This window comes from Telopea speciosissima, chromosome 10 (genome assembly GCF_018873765.1).
Source record: "Telopea speciosissima isolate NSW1024214 ecotype Mountain lineage chromosome 10, Tspe_v1, whole genome shotgun sequence".
Taxonomy (NCBI): domain Eukaryota; kingdom Viridiplantae; phylum Streptophyta; class Magnoliopsida; order Proteales; family Proteaceae; genus Telopea; species Telopea speciosissima.
Window position 1 is genome coordinate 33,951,999 of NC_057925.1, and position 24,225 is coordinate 33,976,223.

General features: G+C 40.7%; 1 long non-coding RNA gene across 1 annotated transcript; it reads left to right on the forward strand.

Moving 5' to 3' along the window:
• Positions 1–657: 657 nt before the first annotated feature.
• On the forward strand, positions 658–24,160 carry LOC122642925. The gene is made up of 3 exons (XR_006330130.1): positions 658–846; positions 5,862–5,866; positions 24,150–24,160. It is a non-coding gene; the product is annotated as an uncharacterized LOC122642925 (long non-coding RNA).
• Positions 24,161–24,225: the final 65 nt, after the last annotated feature.

Consider the following 24,225-nt stretch of genomic DNA (forward strand, 5'->3'; position numbering starts at 1 on the left):
TATTTGTCTAGGATTCTTGCATTTCTTCTGATTGAGATTACTGGTGGGAGCTTCAATTTCACCGTCTGTGGTGGAAATGGGAGAAATTTACAGCTTAAGGTAGGGCTTTGCAACTCTCACGCAGTTTCATAAGACGGATAACTTTCTAGATCTTTCCACAACCTTCCTTCTTCCTATTCCTATTTCTGTGGGGCGCTTTCTATGTGCGAATGTTCATATATAATCTCTGTTTTCCCATCTCTTTCTTCTTCAAGATATTGCAATTCTCTCTCTATGAGATTCTATTTGTTCAACTACGGCAATAGATCAACAAAAAACAGTCGATGGCGGCTAACCCAGATGAGGAATCATCGCTCACTGAGCAACTGGCAAGTACGAGAAACAGGGATTCGTCTCTCCTACTTCCCCTAATTCTGGGTATAGCTGGTTCTCCGAGAAGAGAATTCGATAGTACTGATTCAGATCAAGAAACAGGGGCAAGGACTGTGGAGCGTAATTCTCATAAACCCTATCACTCAGGGTATGATCATGATCGAAGAAGGAAGGAGTTTGGAATCTTTGCTTTGAGATGCCTTGAGAAAAGAAGGGCTTCCTCCGGCATCCAAGGCTTCAATTGAGGCGATGCCCAAGATTGAAATTACCTAAGAGGATTTGGATAAGAAATGTTCGACCTGTTTGGAAGGTTGGGAGATTGGTGAGGAGGCAAGGGAGATGCCCTGTAAGCACAGATTTCATTCAAGTTGTATAGAGAAGTGGTTAGGGATGCATGGGTCTTACCCTCTTTGCAGGTTTAAGATGTCGACGGATGTAGAGGAGTGTAGGAAGAGAGGTAGTGGTGATTGTGAAGTTAGGGATGCCCTATGGGCAAGTAGCCATTGAAGTTCACCGATTGACCAACAGTGTGTAAAATTTCATCGTTATGCTCTGGTGAGTAAGATGTTGGGAGGTTGAAGATGTCAAAGGCGTAGGTCACTCTCCCCAGCCGATATCTTCTGCTGTTGCAGAGAATATGATGAGAAGGAGATGAAGAAGAAGCCAGAAAGATGAACTCATCTTGGTGTACAACATATTCGTTTGGTTGTTGATTATGAGGAGTAAGGATTATAAAGGATAATCGATTTTGGTCTGTGGTTCAATGCCCTGTTTCTTCAAATATCTAATCCAAAATTCTAAATTCAAGGATAGTATCATCCATGGTGTTATTTTTTGAGGTCTTACTCTGTTTTTTATTTTTCAGGTCTTGGGGAAGGGAAGGTGTGAACTAGGATGGGTTTTGGCCTTCAACGCTGCACCCTCTACCAAGCACCAAGTGCATAGTGTGCATAGTGCACTTGTTCACTCATCCATGACGTTGTCGTTAGGCTAAAAAAAAAAAAAAAAGAAGAGAATTGTGGATGCTTCTTATTGATCATAAACCATTGAAGGGGGTATATTAGTTATTTGAGGGAAAATTTAACGAACACTGTTACACTAAACTAAGGGAGTGGGAACTTAGGGGGTGCGACTGTATAATTTAGAAACATAGGAGGTTATTTTGTATTTAGTACAAACCTCAGGAGGTGGCAATGTAATTTTCCCAATAACAAAAGATAAAATTGTGAGGCACGACAAAGAAAACTTGAAATAAAAGAAAGGCTAAAGAAATTTCTGGAAGAAATATAGATGGGGTTGATCTATCAAAGAAGATATGTGAATAGTTTAAATGGTTTGAGAATTTGAAGAGGCGACCAAAAGAAATGTTTGAGGCAAAGCCTTGCTTTTTGTCTGTTCTTCCTCGCTGCCTCTCGAATTTTTTTTTTTGTTTTTCTTCCCTCTGGCGAACTTCTGCTTTAGATTGAGTTGTAGGTCATGTGAGGAAGAGAGTGGTGTGAGGAAGAGGATTGAATTAGGGGTTTATAGATTAAAGGGTAAAATGGTAACTATACACTCACTGGTCAAGGGTAGTTTAGGGATTCAAATATTTTTAACTTGCTGACTTCATAAGTTAATAGCATCGAATTAGGGGTTTATAGATTAAAGGGTAAAATGGTAACTATACACTCACTGGTCAAGGGTAGTTTAGGGATTCAAATATTTTTAACTTACTGACTTCATAAGTTAATAGCATAAAACTAACGGTAGGGACTAATTTATAATATAGTGCTCATATACAAGGGGTCCGGTGAGTATTTTCAAATAAGAGGAGGTGAGTTGAGTATCGTTTGAATTTTAGTGGGTGTTACACAATTTATCCTTCTTCTTAACGATCATCACTACTTGTGGTTAGGGCTGCAACAGGGTTGGGTTGGGCCGGGCTTTATAGAACCCTAGCCCAACCCTAAGTCCCCTTAGCTGGGCCCAGGCCCGACCCGACCCGACCCTGACTCAGGGCCAGAAAAATCCAACCCTGACCCGCCCTCAGGGTCAGGTCGGGCCGACCCTGATTGGCCCTGATCATGGAGAGGGGGAAAGAAATGCATGGGCTAGAATGGGCTGGGAAGAACATTATTAATTTTACATAAAATAACAATATAATAAATTATATTATAACACTTATTGTCTTCATATATAATATATTATATAAAAAAATGTGGGTGAAATTTAAAGTTTATAATGTATAAATTATATCAATATATATTTTATAGTATAACTGAAATCAGGGTCGGGCCGGGCCAGGCCAAGCTTAGCTCGAGGCCTCAACCCTAACCCGACCCAACCCTAACTCAAGGTCAGAAATTTCCAGCCCTGACCCGCCCTCAGGGCCAAATATCTCAGCCCAGACCCTGTTCGGGCTAAGGGCAGGCCAGGGCGGGTTCGGGTCGACAGGGCCAAACTTACACCCCTACTTGTGGTTAAGCTGGTTAGGGTTTAACACAACATTGATTCCTCATCACATGGCATTGATCGAGCTAAAAAGAGAGGAGTGACACCGGTTAGGATTCAAGATTTTTGATTATGGCATATTGAAGAAGAAGGGCATTGTTGGGTTCAGAAAAGTTTGATTCAATGTCAAAATCAGTGAAGTGAAGTTGCAGGAGGAAAAAGAAGAAGGAAGAGGTAAAAGGGTCATTTTTCATGAACCCAAGGTTAGTTTGGGAATTACATAAAATATTACTATGCCATGTCATCACTTAATAGACGCTAACGACATTGGTACAATAATTATGGGAGAAAGTTCTCTGTCCGGGAGTGTGGCCTACGCCAGCACTCCCATGATTCTATCTCTCTCCTCTCTATTTGAAAAGACATATTTGCCCCCTTGTTTTGAGGAGGAGAGAGATAGACACATGGGAGTGCTGGCGTAGGCCACACTCCCAGCCAGAAAACTACTTCCCAATAATTATATATTGCAAACTAAAGGGAGTCACAGTGTAATTGAGGAAAGCCTAATGGAGAAATGTGTAATTAGTTCACAGTACAGGGGAAGGGCATGTAATTTTCCCAAGTAAAAAAAAAAACCTCGACCTTCCCGATTGCGAACGAAAATTTCTCGACTCTAGCGGCTGCTCCTTTCATCTTCTCCTTCTCTGTTCCCGTTTGAGCTTAACAGCGGCCGGCGTGTCTTCCTTCTTCTAAGGCTCAATACCCCCTGCTCCTTCCTCTTCTCCGTTTCCGATCCCGATTAATTGCAGCGGCGGTAACACTCTGTTCCAAGGTGATACCGGCAGACAAACACTCGGTTCTTCTTCTCCGTCTCCTTTCGGCCAGAGATTTCAGCGTCGGGAACACTCCATCTGAAGCTATTGAGCTCCTACCCCCTCTTCTTTTCCGTCTCTATTCGGCCAGCGAGTCTCTCTCTTCTCCGTCTGCATCTGTAAGTATTTTCTCAGCCTTTATGGTCTGATTTTTGTCCCTATTTGCTTGTATTCATGGGTTTTTTTTTTCAATTAAAATTTACCAGTGTTATTGAACGGTTTTAATTTTACTTAAAAAATATCTTCTTCCACCTGTGCATTCTTCTGTGATGGATTCGAGTTCACTCAAGGTTTTGTGTATATTGGTTTACAGAATTTCAGGATCCGTGGTGTGTATGTTGTTTTTTTCTTCTAGGTTTTAATCTTAAAGAGGAACTCAGGAACGGTTCAATGCTTTTCTTCGCCCTTCCCATATTTTGTTAAGTAAGAATGAATCTAACAATGGATATTAGTGGCCCTGGGAGAAAAATATGTTAATGCTTATTGTGCCATTTATATATATATTTTTTAACAGATTACTTTCTACTCTTGTTTATAATTTTATCTTTTTATTGCTTGAGAACTATGGAGCATAGTTGTCACGGCGTCACGGCGATCCAAGTCGGTGGAAGGGTGTCACGTCGATATATCGACATGTCGCCCGCCATGGCGTTGCCATGGCGAGCATGTCGACCATGTTTAATTTTTTATTTTCTGTATTTTTAATGTCATTTAGTATGCTATAATATATGTCCTATAACATCAAAAATCAACATGAAAGTGTACTACACTACTACTAATATACTATGCCACTATGGTTTAATTCATGAAAGTGTAACTAATATCCATTAGTGTATATGAAAGTATGAAAAATTGAAAATATAGATTAACCTATCAAATAATTGAAAGCAATAGTAAAAATCAAATGATAGGCTAACTGTTTCTGAAGCTTGATAGCAATAGTCTTTCTTTAGTGTATGTGATTTGGAGCAAAGCATCTAAGCTATTAAATGGTTTAAAAAAAAAATTTTAATCTAACTTTTATATGTACAAATATCGATCGATATGCCAACATATCGTGGTATGGCGTCCATGGCGACGCCATGGCGCGCCATGGAAGCCATATCGAGCGATATATTGACATCCACCATGGCGTAGCTCGATATGCCCCCTCTCCCAACGCCAGACGCCATGGCGGCGCCATGGCGACGCCATGGCGACGCCATGACAACTATGCTATGGAGTGAGAATGCGCAGATTTTTAAGTATGAATGAATCTAACAATGAGTCTAACAATGGATATTAGAAGCGGTTTTTGCAGTTCTTATTGGAACAATGGCATTTTCATTTGTAGACCTGAACTTGTCTACAAAATGCCGTTTTCCTGTTTCTGAATACTCCAGCAGATCACTAACTGGTGATTGACATGAATCCCTACCATTATTGCATATGTATTGGTGCAGAATCTTTTTAATAGGAGGAGGGCTTTGGAGGGCATGGTTGCATGTCTATTATATAGTGAATATATACCCATATTTTTGCTTACGGAGCCGCTGTATTAAACATGTACCGTATGATTGCTGTACACGTTTTATTAAGCCGGATTTTTGAAAAGTATTATTGCCGGCTGAGCCATTTAATTTCTGTACATATTCCGTACCCGTTTTATTGCCGTTTCCGAACTTACTAACTAAGCCTCCAACTCGAATAGACTTACACAAGGCTTTTGATCTCCATTGAAGACATCATTTGCTATCGTACGTGGACTCACTAAGGTGCTCTTGATGATATTGAGGTTTTCCAACAACATATTATTAATGAATTGTAATGTATTTATAATACAAGGTTGGAACTAGATCAGAATAGAATAATCTAGAATACAAGAATCCACTTGACCCACTTGGTCAGTAACAACTAACTAACCCACATGGGGTGCTGAGGTGGCCTTCTCCTTTACACGCCCCCGCAAGCGCAGCGGATCTGAAATCGCAAGCTTGGATCGAAGGGTTTGAAACCGTGTACGTGGCAAAGACTTGGTCAAAATGTCGGCCACCTGATCAATGGTGGAGAGATAACGAACCACAAGTCGTTTGGCAGCCACAAGCTCCCGTACAAAGTGGAAGTCAATCTCTATGTGTTTGGTGCGGGAATGGAACACTGGGTACACGGGCATATACATTGCTCCAACATTGTCACACCATAGAGTAGGGGGAGTGGCCAGAAAAACACCAAGCTCACCCAAAAGAGAGCTAATCTACACCAATTTCGTACTAGTGGAGGCGACGGCACGATATTCGGCCTCGGTAGATGAGCGCGAAACAGTGCGCTGCTTCCTTGAGCCCCAAGAGACTAGACGGGAGCCAAGGAAAACACCATATCCTATCGTTGATCGATGATCGTCAAGGCATCCGGCCTAGTCAGCATCGGAGAATGCCTGCAAGGAAACCGTATTTTGCCGACCAAAGAATAAGCCCAAGGTGGGAGTTCCACGCAAATACCGTAGAATACACTTTACAGCCGTCCAGTGGACATCGGTTGGTGTGTGCATGAACTGGGCGACTTTATTGACAGCAAACCTAATATCAGGCCTTGTAGCAGCTAGGTACTGGAGAGCCCTAACTGTGCGGCGATACAGTGTGCCATCAGGCAAGGGTACTCCAGAGGTGATGGCTAAGGTAACACTCGTAGCCATAGGAGTGGATAGAGGCTTGGCATCCTTCATATGTGTGGAGTCCAAAAGATCCTTGATATATTTCTGTTGGGTGAGAAGGAGACCATCTTCCGACCGTTGGGCTTCAATGCCAAGGAAGTAATGTAAGGGCCCAAGATCCTTAAGCGCAAATGCAGCGGATAAAGCCGTGATAAAATGTGCAGTGGCTTCTACACTGTTGCCAGTGACAAGCAGGTCATCAACATAGATGAGAAAATAGATAACCACAGCACCAGCCCGATAGATAAAGAGAGATGTGTCGGTCCGTGAGGCAACAAAGCCTTGAAAGATAACAAATGTACTGAGCTTTGTATACCAAGCCCGGGGTGCTTGCTTGAGCCCATACAACGACTTGCGTAGGTGACAAACATGGGCAGGGAAGGAAGCGTCAACAAAGTCTGGTGGTTGGGTCATGTACACAGACTCTCCAAGGTCACCATGTAAGAAGGCATTAGAGATATCCAGTTGTCTAATGGGCCAGTTGTGTGTGATGGCCAAGGATAGGACAATATGAATAGTGACCGGTTTTACCACCGGGCTGAACGTGTCCTCATAATCGAAACCAGGTCGTTGATGAAATCCCTTTGCCACTAAGCGGGCCTTGTAGCGCTCAACTGAACCATCAGGTTTACGTTTAACACGAAACACCCATTTGCACCCAATCACATTTTGATTTGAACTAGGGGGAACCAAGACCCATGTGCCGTTACTTAGCAAGGCATTGAATTCTTCTTGCATGGCTGTCCGCCAATGAGGACAGCGGGCTGCCTGAGTATAACAAGTAGGCACCGCACTATCAGCCGTAGTGGTCACAAGATTGAGGCGAACTGGTGGTGGCTTTAAGGAGCCAGTACGTGACCTGGTAACCATACGGGGTGGCCCAGGATTGCAAGGTGGATCAGTGGGTGGTAAAACAGATTGAGATGCCGTTGGGCTGGAGATACCAGCAGGCCCAAGAGAAGTAACACTAGGGCCAATAGCGGAATTTGTTGGCCCATTCACAGCAAGTGTATCAGTTGGCCCATCCAGTATAGTGTTAGATACATCATTGTTATTTAAGAGTCCATTTACAGAATGCATTAAAGGCAAGGACCCATTGACCGTAGCAGTATTCGGTGTAGTAGATCCAGATCATGTAGCAAGAGACTGCAGCCCAGGAGATTCAATAAGCTAACGTGCATCAGCAGGTATAACCCCAGCGACAGAACCAGCAATACCTGGTCGTGAACCATCAGGCTGGGCATCAATAGATCCAGCAGACCGAGAAACAGGCATTGTGCTACCAGAGCATGGGTATAAGACTGGTGGAGCCACAGGGAGCCAAGAAGCAACGGGAAAGTTGGAAGGCCGAGCAGAGGACAGAGTGGAGTAAGGAAAGTGATTCTCCACAAGCTGAACCTGACGAGAGATGTAAGTCCTATGAGTAGAGGGGTCATAGCAACGGTATCCAAGATGTGTAGTAGAATACCCGAGAAAGAGATGAAGGTGAAGTTTGACTGGCCGGTCATAGTTGTCACGCGCACGCGATCAAGTCGGTGGAGGGTGTCACGCGATTATCGTGCCCGCCATGCGAGCATGTCGACCATGTTTTATTTTATTCTCTCTATTTTATGTGTTAATAGATGTATACTCAAGCCATGTTTTATTTTTCTCTATTGTTTCTCAAGTTTTAAGAAGAAAATTCAGAAATCGAAGAAGAAATCAAGGAAAGAAGAAATCGAAAGAAATCGAAGAGGAAAGAAGCAGAAGAAGAAATCAAGGGAAGAAGGGAAGAAGAAATCAAGAAGAAATCGAAAGAATGAAGAGGAAAGAAGTTGGAGCCAAGGGACAACTATGCACGGTTGGAGCCAGGTAGCAGAGGCACCCAAACACTCGAAGTAGCTCATGAGCTGGACTGATGTCAAACAGAAGCTGATAAGGGCATTTGCCACCAAGAATGACCAAAGGAAGCCTGTTTATCAAATAAACAGCTGCCTGAAAAGCAGCAGTCCAAGAAAAGCTGAGGCATACCAGCCTGAAAAAGCATGGCCAGACCGGATTCCACAACATGCCGGTGCTTCCTTTCAGCCACGCCATTTTGTTCAGGCGTGTGATGACAAGAAAACCTATGTGTAATTCCATTAATGAAAAATATATTGGCTAGTTTTAAGAACTCTCCACCACCATCCGATTGAAAGGATTTGATAGAACGTTGAAAATAATTTTCTACCAGCGATTTGAAACCGGTAAAAACAGCGAGCACATCAGATTTAAGACGGATAGGGTACAACCAACAGTGTTTACTGAAATCGTCAATCCATCAAAAGATGTAACAGGGGTTGGGCCCCAAAGGTCACTGTGTATCAAGTCCAAAGGACCAGCACTTATGGTAGAAGATATGGTAAATGGCAGTTTATGACTGCTAGAACAATGGCAGGCATCACAATGAGACACCTTACCAGTAAAAGGAACTGAAGCAGAGGATAGAAGCTGCTGAGTACGTCTGGGAGATGGATGTCCAAGGCGTCGGTGCCAATCAGTGATAGAGGCAGCAGCAGCAGAGATAGCAGAGCAGGTACTAATGGCATTCAACACAGTAAGTGGAAGACCAAATAGGCCATTGCTACTCCGGCCTTGGCAAAGCTTCCTGCATGTCTGACAGTCCTTAATGGAAAAAGAGGAGGAATAAAATTCAAAGAAGACATGGTTATCAGCACAAAATCGTGAAATGGATAGCAAATTACAATGAATATTGGGAACATAAAGGACAGCAGACAGAGAGAAGGTAATCCCAGAACATTCAGCTCAGGTAGAACCAAAGTGAGATATGGAAAGAGAGTGCCCATTACCTACAATGACATTGTCATTACCAGTGTATGGTTTAGAAATGGCTAGATTAGAAAGATCTGCAGTTATATGATTAATTAGACCCACTGTCTAGAAGCCAGAAATTGGAACAATAGGAAGAAACTGAAGAACAAGAAGATGCAAGGCTAAAAGCAGAGAAACTGAGAGTGGTACCAAGATAGGCATGGTTGAATCGTTGAGGACATTAAGATGCAAGATGTCCATCAAGATTCAAGACGACAAATCTGGCAGTTGTTCCGTGGTGAATGCATAAACGTGGGAGAGTAGCCTGCACCTGACTAAGAAGCCTGCTGGGACGAAGTATTCCCCTGATTCTGATTTTGCCGTTGGTAACGATGCTGAGAGTCACCGAATTCAGAATAAGGTTGAGCAGAACCGGTATTATAGCCACGATCAGAGTGATTCTGCCGGCGGTCCTGATTACGACCTTGAGACCAAGAAGATCCACGATTGCCGCGATATCCACGATTACCACGATACAAAGAACCCTGAGAAGACCGTGGTCGATCAGAAGAACCACGAGTAGCAACATTGGCCGTCAAAATCCCAGTAGCAGCAGAGGCAGAGGATAACACATAAAGCTCCTGAGTGAGCAGGAGACCAGAGAGATCCAAGAACGACAGGGACTCAGATTGGAGACGCACAGAGGTGGAAAAATCACGATATTCATCTCCTAAGCCTCGAAGAACAGCAAGGATAAGATCTTCATCCGAAACGGGATTATTGATGGCAGCGAGAGCATCCGCAATGGACCGTGTTGCAAGAAGGTACTCAGTCACTGTTGAAGTCCCTCTCTGTAGACTGAGAAGACGATCTTTGAGATTCATGATTCTTGAACGAGACGATGGAGCAAACACCCGAGTTAGGGTTTGCCAAGCATCAAAAGAAGTTTGGGCACAGATAATATACGGCAAGGTTTCCTCGGATAAAGAGGAGATCATCCAGCTAAGGAGCAATTGATCCTGCCTATCCCAAAGATCAGAGGTGGAATCGCCAATCGGAGCCGGAGAATCTGCAGAAACGACCGGAGAAGATGGTCAAGGGAAGGTCCCATCGACATAGCCAAGTAGGTTATGACCCTTGAGAAAGGGGATAAAGTGCGCTTTCCAAAGCAAAAAATTAGTTGAGTACAGCTTAAGCGGTAAGGAGTGATGAGCAGAGACAGAAACCAGAGGAGCGAGAGAAGAACCGGAGGAGAGAACACTAGATTGATCTTCAGACGCCATGAAAGCAGAAAGAAGAAAAACTAAGAAAGCGAAGAAAGCTAAGAAAGGAAGACGAAAAGGAAAGAACTCATTTGAGGTTATGCTCTGATACCATATTGAGGTTTTCCAACAACATATTATTAATGAATTGTAATGTATTTATAATACAAGGTTGGATCTAGATCATAATAGAATAATCTAGAATACAAGAATCCACTTGACGCACTTGGTCAGTTGGTGGTCAGTAACAACTAACTAACCCGCAGGGGTGCTGAGGTGGCCTTCTCCTTTACAGATGATACCAATGATGTTATCTTCGCATGCCGAACATGGACTTACTCAAGTGTAGAAACACTTTCTGAAGGGGTGGGCTTACTCAAGGGCTTATGATATCCATTAAGGTTTCCACTTGCTGGTATGCACCAGAAATTAAAACACAAGAATGACATGACCATCTAATGAATTATTACAAACACAAACATCTACACTATAAAACTTAAAGAGAGAGGTCAGATATACCAATAAAGTAAGCTTCTTTACTTTTGAACACAAGTGAGGAATCACAACAACCAATCACAAGCATGCAATGTCTTCACATTCTATAGGATCCAAAACGATTGGATCGACACATTTTAATCAATGTGCCCTACAACCATATATACCAACACAGACTTCCCAGCATCAATCCTCCAACGTTGAAGTATGCACTACATAAGGTTTTTCTGCCGCTCATTCCGCTAATACACCCTTAGTACATGCTTGCACAAAAAGCACATGAACTCAAACGTTTGGCAACTATATGATACTGTTCCGTTTTCTGTATTCTCCATCATCCTACATCTTTCCTCATTAGGAACATTATATGGACCCTGTGCATACTCCGTGTCCGGTCCATTGTGTCTCACTACCCTCGTTGAAATTCCAAGTTTCTCGAGATTCTATTTCCTAAATATATCTAAGAGAGACTTGGTGTACACCTAGAAAGCATGCTACTCGATAGTACTTGTAGATTACAGAATAGATGTTTTATATAGAATTTTATTCCTTTCTTGTCTCCCTCTCTCTCCATGTCTTTACAACTCTATCATAATTCTTTACAAACACACTCATAGAAGTGGATTGCTTTGAATAACCACAAAAGTAGTAGTTCATGCTCTTGTTGTGTTATGTTGGTGACATTCTCGCAAATAATGTCTCTTGCATGAATACTACCACCCAATGCCTATGAAGGTTGTATGGCATTTTCATCCACTAGTGATTATGCAACCGATACCTCTCCAATATATTTGCCCTTCATTGCACAAACACATCCTCTGTCTTGCTCCTATCCATATACCTCCCAAATTTTGCCTCTAATCCATGATGGGCATTGAAATAAGGGGCCAAGTTGCCCCAAGATATGACGAGAAATGTGCCACAAATAAAATGTTCTTCGTTTGTGGAAACACTTGCTCAATCGCCTTTATGACAGCGGGGCATTGATCCATGAGGATAGATAGTGGAGCTTTACCACCCATGGCCTTCAACCATATAGTAAATAGCTAACCAAAGGTTTTGGCTTTCTCGTCTGCTATTAGTCAACAATCAAACAATATAGTCTGACCATGATGGCTTACACCGAGAAATGGACCAAATGGGAATTTCAATTCTTTTTTATATGTGGTGTCGAACAATACCTCGTCCTCAAAACCTTCATACACTGCAATTGACCTGCCATCTACCCAAAATACAACACGAACAATGCCATCACTGTAGTCCATATGTTACTTACAAAATCAAGCTCCATGGCCTTCGATCTATCAAAATAGTCTTGAATTTGGTCACAATCAATTCCAATATTTTTTCTATTTCTCCTCTTCATATAATTCAAGAAAACTTTTTTAGTCATACCTACATTACGTTACCCACCGACTACTTCCTGTATAATGTCTGATATTTGGGTTGGGCTAAGTCATGCATTCTATAGGTTCACAACAAGAGTTCATTCTTGATGTGACCAGAATCTAAATGTGTTTTCTTCAGCAGCGAGTCCATGTTTGTGGCTTTCTACGAATTTGTTCACAATGAATCCACTTGGATCTGCTTTAATCCGCATAGCTACCTCACAACCAACTCTAGACTTGGGTTGACGCTTCACAACTTTCCCTGTATCTTGTTTGTCATTATAATTCCTAAAATAAGCTTTGTGGCACACACAACTTTGGTACAAGTACCTCATTACCTTCATAATTCTTCCTTTTATTTTTTTCTTCTTTTTGTGGAACAGTAGGACTTATACTTCCTAATATCAAATCTCATTATCCTAGCATACTCATTGTACAACTGAAACATTTTATCCTCGTTGGCGAACTCCATACCAACGTAAAGAACACTGGAGGGGTTCGATGTTGAACCTTTACCGTTATCAATGTTGGGTGGCCTAAATTCAACATGACCATCAATGACACCCTTTTTACTGCTAGTTATGTCTATATGTGCTTTTTCTTCCTCTTTCACTTCATGTACCTCCTTTTCAATTTTGTCATCTAGTTTTATGCCCCTATCAACAGCCTCAGAATTTTCAACCTCATTATATTCAATGCCTACTTACCCAATGCTTAGGCTACATTTGGTTGCTCTCCCAATTCTTGATTCTTGCTCTCTGGACTCAATTTGGAAGTGGAATCCTGTTTGGCATGTCTAAAGACATGCTCGTATCTTTTATGACGTCAAACAGATCTGATTGGAGAACTAGGATCCATGTAGCTAACCCCATTTATTTAGTTGTGAAAAGGCTATGTTGTTGTTGTATGCTTGGTCCAATTCCTTGCTCCCACGGATTGAACAGGTGCAAAGCCTCACAAAAATAAAGAATTGGATTGAATCGGTACAAAACCTCACAAAAAATTAAAGAATCGTGGAGCTACTCACGATCCAGATTAATAAGAAAGGATTGCCAACTTATCTTTGCTCCCAATACAATACGAGTCCGGATCCTCTCCAACGACCTTGAAGAGGATTTCTCTCCAATGACCTTCTCCTAATTGCACGTTTGACATCAATTCATGGAGAGCTCACTCCGTTTCCCCCAATTTTTTTTTCTTTTTCCTATCTATCCCTCTTTTATAGGAATCCATTAAACGTGATTTGCACTCAAATAGGTAACTAATGTAGAGTCTGGATAGAATCTCTAGGAATCCAATCTCAAATTTCTCTCTCTCACCTTATGCGGAAGAATCCTGCAACTTCCATTGGTTTCTCTTTTTTTTTTTTTCTCTTTACCTCCGTGCATCGACACGGATTGGTTGTATCAGACAAGTTTACCCCTGTTTTTCTTTAACAAAAAGATTTTTTTCTTTAATACTTTTTTACCCTTTTTCTATACCATTTGACCAATATGGCATCAACACAATATCGAGATCATGATTTGAAGAATCAGTATCAGATCGGCCGATTCGTATCAGTATCGGTGGAGACCAATACTGATTCTCAGCCAATCCCTTATTAGTGGACCGGTATAGACAAGGGTAAAAATGTAAAAAATAATCTAATTGTTTTGAAGGAAGCAAGGGTCAACCCAACCGATCCGGATCGATAAAGACCGATACCGACTACTAAAAACCCCGATTGGGATAGGTGACCTACGATACCCATGGTTTTAGTGCGCGTTATCGGATCATGTGTCGGTCACTTGCAAAACCGATACGATATTGTTACGGTTTTGACAAGGATCAACTGTATCAGACAAAATTGCCCCTGATTTCTCTTTAAAAGAGGATTTGACTGTTTTACCCCTTGTACGTACCGTGTCACCGATACGATATCGGCACTGTATTGGGATCGGCCACAGTCAAAACTATTACGTATCGCCCCGATACGATTGACATGATATTGATACCTCAAACAATGGCGATATCGATACGTATTGCCCGATATGAACGATGCGATAATACCTCAAACATTGTTAAACTATCTTGTCAAAGCTTTTGAATTAAACCTTAACGATTTCTAGGTAAAGCGTTAAACGGATGGGACATGATTTATAGTTGGGAAGAGAGTATTACACCACCCAAAACGAGTTAGATACCTATTCGAATTTTGAACTCAAATCACATTTAATGGATTCCTATAACAGAGGGAGAGATAGGAAAAAGAAATAAAGAAAAAAGAAATAAAGAAAAAAGAAAAAAAGATAGGAATATACCATTTGTCCTCTTTGCCAGATTGAACCTGAAACACCATGGCATCTTTTCCTTTCGTGTAACTATACCAAAAGGATTTGGGCTAGGGCTGTAAACGGATCGGATTCGGCTCGGATAGTGCTATATCGGCATCCGCATCCAATTAGCTATCGGCATAGTACTAAAACTCGTTTCGTCTCGGTCAAAATTTCAAGTATTTCGGTCGAGTCGAAACGAAATGCAACATCGAATTGAAAAAATGCAATATTTCGAATATTTCGGTCATCTCGTTTCGGAAATTTCGGAAATCTCGGTCATCTCGTTTCGAAAATTTCGGAAATCTCGGTCATTTTTGGCATTTTACACCCACAGAAAAAATACCATATTTCGACAGAATTTCGGTATCTCGGAAATTTCGGTCAGACCGAAACACCGAAACGAAATGAGATTTAGTACTATGGCTGTCGGACGGATTCGGATAGTGCTAAACGGATACGGACACGGATACGGATCGGATATTTTATCCATTTACATGTAAATATAGCTTTTCGGATAATTGTAGCCTATCCATATCCGCATCAGTTTAGCTTTCGGACGGATTCGGATAGTGCTAAATGGATACGGACACGGATACGGAAACGGATTTCGGCTATTCATTTACACCCCTAATTTGGGCTGCAGGACCACTAGGGCTGAGAACCAAGCTCATTCGTGGGAACAGATTTGTGGAAGCACTCACTTTACTTATCTCCACTCTATCTATAACCGATGCGGATAGAATCCTTGGTGTTGTCAGTATAACTTTGTACTTCATTTGGCAAAGTAGGAATGAACTCGTTTTCCATGGGAACAAATACTGCCCAAACTCAATCATGCAGAATATTTCTAATTGGATTAGGGACAATAATCTTCTTCAGTAGGGGAATCCAGACCCATCCGCAACCAAAGATGAGGGTTCTACACAGGAAGATACTAAGCCCACCATTGATTTCTATCGACATCAGTACAACAGATTGCAGCCTGATCCTCTCAGATGGAAGTTTTGATACCTCCACTAAGAAGGGAGGTTGGGGAGCCTTTGTTATTCATAACAATGAAATTGTGGAATATTGTATGAATTCTGGATTTGCAGGATCACCCTAGGAAACGGAACTCCGAGAAGTCAAAGAAGGAATCGAAAAGGCACTACATCTGGAATGCAGGAACCTGATCATCTGGACCGATTCGAAAGAAGTGCAGAGCTGGCTGATGGATCAAGAAAAACACCCATGGCCTTGGGACCTTTTCATTTACTTTTTGATATACAATCTTTATTTCTATTATTTGGGTCTGTAATTATTATAAAACAACCTAGATCTTTAATTTTGCCTGCACATTCCTTGGCAACGCATGCCAGGATTTCTAATTCTGCTGAACGATGTATGTTGGACCTTTTTTGATTAATTAGATTTTATTTTTATCAAAAAAAAAAAAAAAAAAAGTGAACTCTCCGCGAATTGATATCAAACTTGGCATTAGGAGAAGGTCATTTGAGAGGATACGTACTCGTACAATACAACACACCCGCACTCTGTCATTGGACCTCCTTCCTCACTTTCAACCCTACTTGCGCAAACCAGAGCTTTCTTCCGGCGAGCAGCGAAGAGCCTCTCTCGAGCTGGTACGCCTCCTCTCTCTCTCTCTCATCTCGTTTCTCTGTCTTTCTCTCCCGCTATCTATTTTGAGTTTGTTTTCCTTGTTATATAGTTTTGCCAATTCAAACTTATTCTGGCTCTTGAATTTGTTTTCCTTGTTTTATAATTTTGCCAATTCAAACTTATTCTGGCTCTTGAATTTGTTTTCCTTGTTATATAGTTTTTCCAATTCAAACTTATTTTGGTGCTTCTTCTATTGTTCTCTGTTTCTGTCCTAGGAGTGATTCTCCCATCGCTGCTGCTGCCGTTGCCCTGAGTGCCCCATAAATTGGCAAAGAGTCGTAAAAGGTAATATAAGGTGTCTTTCTTGCATTTTTGGCTTCTGATTTATTGCAAGCATGGATTTTTATTTGTAAGTTTGCTGAAGTTTTTTCCCCCCTGCAATCATTGGTTTTACTCTATTGTTCTCTCTCTCGCGTGCGCGCATACTGAGTTTGGTATAGATTAAAATGGGGCTTTTGAATTTATAACAGGAGACAACAGTGTTTGATTTAGGGTAAAAAAAGAATCTGGTCATTGCTTGAAACCCTTTTGACGACTTGTTAATGTTGGAAACTTGGAATAGGAACTTCCGATTTTATGGGGGTTTTTTTTTAAAAAAAAATTTGGGCCCTTCGGATCTCTTGTTTGTCTCAGTTAACCGAGCTAATAATAAATTTATTACATTTCATATGTTTTGTATATTGTTTTGGTTTATTTTCTATGTGATTAGTAAGTATTGCTGGATTCTAATCAAGCTAATGTCAGATTTTCCCTTTGCCACTTTGATTTTTTTACAAATATGGTCCTGCAATTCTGATCTTCAACCTTTTTGGATTTAGGAAAGTATTCCGCATAAATACAAATAGGGATTTGATAATTGGCAGATGAATGTATAATCCCCTTATAGGGTTTTGATATTCATTTCCATTTGCTGGATCCAGATCCAATATGGAAACCCAACTGCTGAAGGCCAGTCAGCTAGAAACGGCTCAGCTTCATTATACATATATTCTAAGCAAAAATTACTGAAATAAACAGACAGGCTATGTCCTTGTGTGCCTTGTTATTCATAGATAAGACGATGGATTCCTTGATTGAAAGTGAATTCTTTCAAGATATCCATGTATGGGTACCAAGTAGATTCCTAATAACATTTTTCTTTTTATTAAATCTTTATTGTATGTCTAGTTTTCAAGGCCAATTTTCTATACCATATGGGCTTGGAATTTAGCATTTGATCTGCTAATTTGGGGTCCTCTCCTCTAATTTGATGTGCAACTTTGGAATTGAGCATTTGATCTGAAACTCTGTTCCAGTTCTTTTTACTTAGTATGAGCAATACAGTAAGACATACATGGTTGGACTCATCTATTCATGCCAATCTTTGTTCTAGCTAATCTCTTTGATGGGATTGACTTGTTTGGTTCTTGATCCTTTCATCATGAGACATGTGAAACGGGACCCAAACTAGTATACATTGTTGTATTTGACTAATGGTGAGGTGGTTTTGGAATCCATAATGTTTTTGAATGAACAATTATATCTATCAGACATTATCTTTTTATTTGCTTTATGAAAATACAATCTGAGGGGATGGCATTGGGAGCTGTTATATATATTATTACGAATTTTTGTTATTAAGTCTTAATATGGATGTTTGTATATAAGATGTATGTCGAAGTATCTAGTCTATGTAACTACTAGGGTTGCAAATTTGGCCTGGGTAAGTAGGATTTCTAAGTCTGTTGAGAATAATGTGGACATATTTTATTTTTATAATTTAATTTTTCTTCTCATAAAAAAATCATCTCATAATGGCATTTCTATAAATTTTGAGTAGTTTCATAAGCCATAATAGCATTTCTGTATATACTGTGTGTAGTGTTAGAATTGATTCTATAAAAAGTCCTTCCAAATGCTGTTCCCTAGGTATAAAGTATTGGTATCAAGTATCGTGTTGGAAGGGTGATTTTAAGAGATGTATTGTATTGTATCTGTTAAGAGATATGTAACACGATAGGGGGAGTCCCCCTATCGTGGTTTCCTTTATTAGTTTGTGTCTTTAATTATTAGTTTCCTAGTCTAAGTAAGTTTCTTGTTTTAGGCTTTAGGCTTAATTAGATAAGAGTTACATTCCTTTTGTAAGTCTGTTTTGGCTTTAATATAAATATACGTTGGTTAGTACGATAAAACACATATTCTATCGCGCAGCCCTTTCTACCATGTTCTCTCTTCTTCTCCCTTAGTCTCTTTCTACCTTCTCTCTTCTGTTTGCCAGGCACAGTTTACAGGTTCTGGGATTCTTTATATGGTATCATAGCTGTTGTGACCAGTACCTGATTCTCTCCATAATAGCCGTTTTGAGAGTCATTTAGGGTTTTTGGTTTGAAGTAAGAAACCCTAGTTCATAGAAGAAGAAGAACTAGGGTTTCGTTTACTGAGTTGCTGATTTGCTACATTCGGTTGATGAAGACAACTGCTACTGGTGCTTTGTTTCGTAAACCATTGCTGATCAAAGGAACTGTTGCAAGGTTTGAGGGCTCTCCTCGATCGTCTGCTGCCTCTGTTTGAGAGTCGTGCTGGACTCTCTTTGTTCTCAAATTGGTTGCCGATTACGGATTTGTGGTCTCGCTGCCTCTGATTTGCTTCCCGATTTTGCTGATGTTGAATCAATTTGCTAAAGGGTTTTTGTTGGCTCTGAGAAGAAGACCTGCCTCTCCACCATGCTTGCTGGTTTACTTTATTTGATTCTCGTTTTCTAGCGGAGGCTACAGAACCACAGTCGTCTGTTACTGTCAACATATATTGCTGCTGCTGGTTCAATTGAAGCTGTTCTTCCACCATCCTTCAACTGAATCAAATATCTACCGCTGCTGTTCCCCTTTGTTTGTTGTGAGAAACCAGTTGGAACTCAGATCTGGTTCTGAGCCCTACCGTCAGATTGGAGTTGCAGTTTTTTTTTTGTTTAATCTTCGACCTTCTATTTGGAGTTGCGTGGAAATCTCCCTTTGCTGGAATCGTATCTTTTCTGGTTTTACAGAGAGGTTGAAGACTTGAAGAATCCTACTTTTTGGGTTTTCTGTTCCGTGAGTTATCCCTTCTTCGAATGGGTTTATAGTTTCTTAGTTGCTGCCTTGCTGGGACGGTTGTCTTTATCTTTTTCTTTCTTTAGTTTCCTTCCCAAGTTTGCCTCTACACTTTACTATTACCCAATCTACTCAAGTTTATTACAAGTTACCGTTATCTTCTTCATTGTTCCAAGTTTGCCCTTTGGCTTGGATTGTGTTTTGAAGTGAATTTCACCAAATTACAGCTATGCCATCTTTTTTCTACTTTCTGTTATTTACCATTCTACTATTCCCCTATTTATCTACCCAAGAGGCACCTGAAAATTCTGGTTAATGACTAGATTGCAACTACTTCCTTGTACTTATCTCTTACCTCTCTTGGGTGGATCAATAATTTAGTTCATGTTAGGGATTGCATTGGGATTGATGGATTATTTACAAATTTGCCATAATCTTGCTTTGGTGGACCCCGTTGCATAAGTTTGGGATTTTGTTTGCTATCAAGAGGGGTGCTTATTTTATTGGCGATTATATGTGGCTGATCGTGATTGAAGATTAATTTATTGGGATCTTATTTTTCGGTGCTATTGCTTATAAGATTTGTTGAGATGTCCATCCTTTCACGTGTAATGCTACATGTGAGGGGGAGATTGAAGATGTCTACTGCAAGCAATTTTATCTGAGATTTTATTTTACGTGCTCGGGACTCAGGAGTGAGTCTGATTGTTTGTTGGCGTGGCTTCCTCGAGATGGACTTTTGTGTAGCCGTTGGAGCTGCACTTTTATGGACTTTTGTGTAGCCATTGGAGCTGCATTCTTATGGACTTTTTTCAGTTTGTGTAGCCACTTTATGGACTTTTGTGTAGCCATTGGAGCTGCACTTTGATGGACTTTTGTGTAGTCACTGGAGCTGCACTTTTATGGGCTTTTGTGTAACCATTGGAGTTATACTTTATCTGTTACACTTGCATTTTGTTGCCTTCATTGGAAGTGATGTTTGATGTAGCCGTTGGGTGTTTCATTTTGTTGTCTTCCTTGGGAAGAGCTTTTGGTGTTGGTGTGATACTGTTGCTAATTGAATTTGTGTGGGCTGCTATTGTTGATGGATTTATGATAATTGATTGGAGTGCTGCTTTGAGCTTGCTGCGTCTATGACTACTACATATGTTCAAGACTGGTGCTGCCTTTCATATTTGTTCTTGTTGGTCCAAGCTGGAGCTTTCTTCTGATATGTGTATACTCCAGTTTGAGGGGGAGTGTTAAGAGATATGTAACACGATAGGGGGAGTCTCCCTATTGTGGTTTCCTTTATTAGTTTGTGTCTTTAATTGTTAGTTTCCTAGTCTAAGTAAGTTTCTTGTTTTAGGCTTTAGGCTTTCGGCTTAATTAGATAAGAGCTATATTCCTTTTGTAAGTTTGTTTTGGCTTTAACATAAATATACGTTGGTTAGTATGATAGAACATTTATTCTATCGCACAACCCTTTTCTCCCATGTTCTCTCTTCTTCTCCCTTAGTCTCTTTCTACCTTCTCTCTTCTGTTTGCCAGGCACTGGTTACAAGTTCTGGGATTCTTTACAGTATCGGAGATATGTATCGTACGCTACAAATACGCATGGAAATGGTTAATATACACATGGAATACACTTTTGGAGCAAAAAACAATATAAATAAGCAATATATAACAAGTATCATGCATAAACACTAAAATGGAGAAAAACGTGAATGAGACAAGGAACTTTCATTGATTTGAGTACAAATCCTTGCAAATGATCAAGTTTGATGCATCAACTAACTTAGTTTTACCTAAATCTATCGATTTGAAAGCACTGCATAGAATTAAAAACCATGATTTAAACACAAATATCAATTTTTTCTGAAACATACATTTTTTTTCTTCTGTGAAATCTCCTTCAATCTCTGATCTCAAAAACAAAATCACAGTCTGATAGTCACATGGGCCTTTAATGGCCGTATCAACGTTTATCTGTTGGTATTGACCGTATCGGTATGTAAATCATAGTCTGATAGTCAAATGGGCCTTTAATGGCCGTATCAACGTGTATCGGTTGGTATCGACCATATTGGTATGTATCAGTATTGTATCGGTCTGTATTGAGCCGTATCGGCCCATACATATTGATATTTTCAAATAACCCTTTAACGTACGTATTGTAAGTATCGGTACGTATTGTATTGTATCGTATCATATCGGCCGATACAATATGATACCAACCGAAACAAAGCATTTTCTAAAAAAACATATGTATCGATAGTTCGATACAATAGGATACGGACCGATACTAAACCATGGCTGTTCCTGATCTTTTTGTGCTCTGGAATTGATTTAGGTATAGTTTGCCAAACACTGTTTCTCATTCTATCGGAGCAGAATCAATAAATATCAATTCTGCATAAGATTGGGTCTCACGGAGTGGGAGTGCAACCAAATGTACCCTTAATTTGCAAACTTCTAATTACCACCATTGTTTTCCTTGTTCGAGGCTTCTCTTATATCAGCCTCTATAGCTGCTTCAGCATCAGTCCGCTTGTCATCACAAACATAATCAAATCAAATGTGCTACCATGACATAAATATTTCTCTCAATCTTACTAAAATCAAAACGAAATCAGAAACACATGGTTTCCTTACTGACCAATGTCCACGTAATACAGGCTCTCATCCATTCCCTCTTACCTCTGTTCTCTCACCAACTTTCTGCCATGTTGCCCAATGATGAAAATGTTAAATTAATTTATCATTTATGCAATCCAAAACAAATACAGGACATGACAAAGGAAAACTTTCACCTTATAATATACAATGTGTTAGTATGCGCAAATCGAGTAATGCATCAAAATATTATGTATTATTATATCCAGCGTCGTTATGTCCAACTTGTATTAATAATTTCAAATTAAAAAATACTTATATTAAAACATAGGGAGAGGGTTGGACATGCTGTCCGCTTTCTGTTAGCTAGCGGCATATAAGGGTGTCAATCGGTACGGTATCCAGTACCATACCGAAGCCAAACACCCCATACCGATACCGTACCATACCGAGTACGGTACCATTTCCCATACCGATACTGTACCATATGGTTTCGGTTTGGTATACAGTTTTATTTGGTATGTATATGGTACGGTATATGGTATTTGTTATACGGTTTCTTATATTATATATATATAATTAGTATATATAGTATGAATTATATTATATTTGGTATGTAATTTTCTTATATATATGGGTAAATTACATATGAGGTGCCCAATTTTTTATAAAAGTACTTTTTAGGTACCTTAAATTTCAAAAGTGACGTTTGGGGTTCTTTTGAGCTTGGTCCTACTCCAAAATTAACAAATTTCCAAAATTACCCTTCTCAACCCCTCACCCATCTTCGCCTCCACTTTCGCTTCCACCTCTGTTACCACCGCCACCACCGCCACCACCTGTAACACCCCTCTCCCATTCTCACTCTCCCTTCCCCTCCCTTGCCAGCCCCACCCCCTGCCGCTGCCCCACCTTCCTGCCCCATCCCCCCCTGCTTGCACCGTGCCCAACTCATCTCAGTATTCTTGTGGCTCTATGAACTTACCATTAAATCTTTCAGGTGAATGAACGAATAGTTCTGCTGATCCTTATTCCTGTCATATACGAGCTCGGATAGTTGAGAAACATGGTGATCTGCAGAAAAGAACAAGAGAGATTAATGGTTCAAGTATATATACGAGAAGTAATTGAAGATGGTTTCTTCACCTGTGTAGCTCACTCCTCTTGATATATAAAAATCATGAGATTTAAATTGTGGAAACCTGTCCAGCCAATTAACCATGAAATGGTATGCATCCTTGGCATATTAAAATTTTGGAGCATTAAAGTTGATCATGGAAGAAATTAACAAATACGTCGGTGAACCCATCAAAGAAAAAAAGTAAAAGCAAGAAGAAACACTTTGTTGGTGCTTCATCTTAATTACCCATAAAATTGTCATCAAATCTGGGGAGATCAGAATTTGTATTGGTAATTGCAGCAGCTGAGCGATGAGGCAGTCGGTTGGCTGGAGATTTGCAATGGCTGGGTGGTGTGCAATGGAGGTATGTAGGGTCGGTGTGCAATGGGCTGGGTTGTGGAATGTTGCAGGGATGGGGTTGGGTTGGACAATAGCAGGGACATGGTTGTGAGATGTTGCAGGGGCTGGGAGATGCGCACAGGCGGTGTAGCAGCTGAGCGAAACTTGCAATTGACGGATGGGTTGGAGCAAGCTCTGCAATTGCAATACCTGTGGTGACTTATAATCAATGAGGGTGCTCTCAAGTCTCAACAGCCTCTTTGCGCTCTGCACCAGTCTTAAACTATGAAAGATAGCAGTTCTAATCACCCTTCATCTTGAGGTAAAAAAAAACTTAGAATTACTACCAGCGGCGGAAGGAATGAGTCTTGAATCAAGGGGACTAAGATTCCATCACCGATCAAGGAAAACTCAGATTCGATCTCGTGAGTGGGTAGTTTGCGCTAATTACGCTCTTGTAAGTGATAGAGAGGAGGTTTCGTTCCTTGACGTTGAACTGATGAGGTTCTTGCTCTTATTCGGAGCCGCCTTCAATTGAATTGTGCAGTACTCAGTCTCAAAGTCAACAGTGACAACAACCAGTCAAGTTAAATAATATACGAAATAGGGGTGGGGGCGGAGCGGCCTGGGGCTAGGCAGAGGCCGGGAGCATGGAGAGGGCGCAGCGGGTTGTAGGGGAGGGCGGAGAAGCAAGGGAGGAAGGGAGGGAGTAGAGGTGGCGACAACGACTGTGGTGGTGATGGCGGAGGTAGAAACAGAGGTGAAGATGGGGTTAGAGGTGGGAATGAGATTGAGAGGGGTAAATTTGGAAATACACTTAAATTGGGGTAGAAC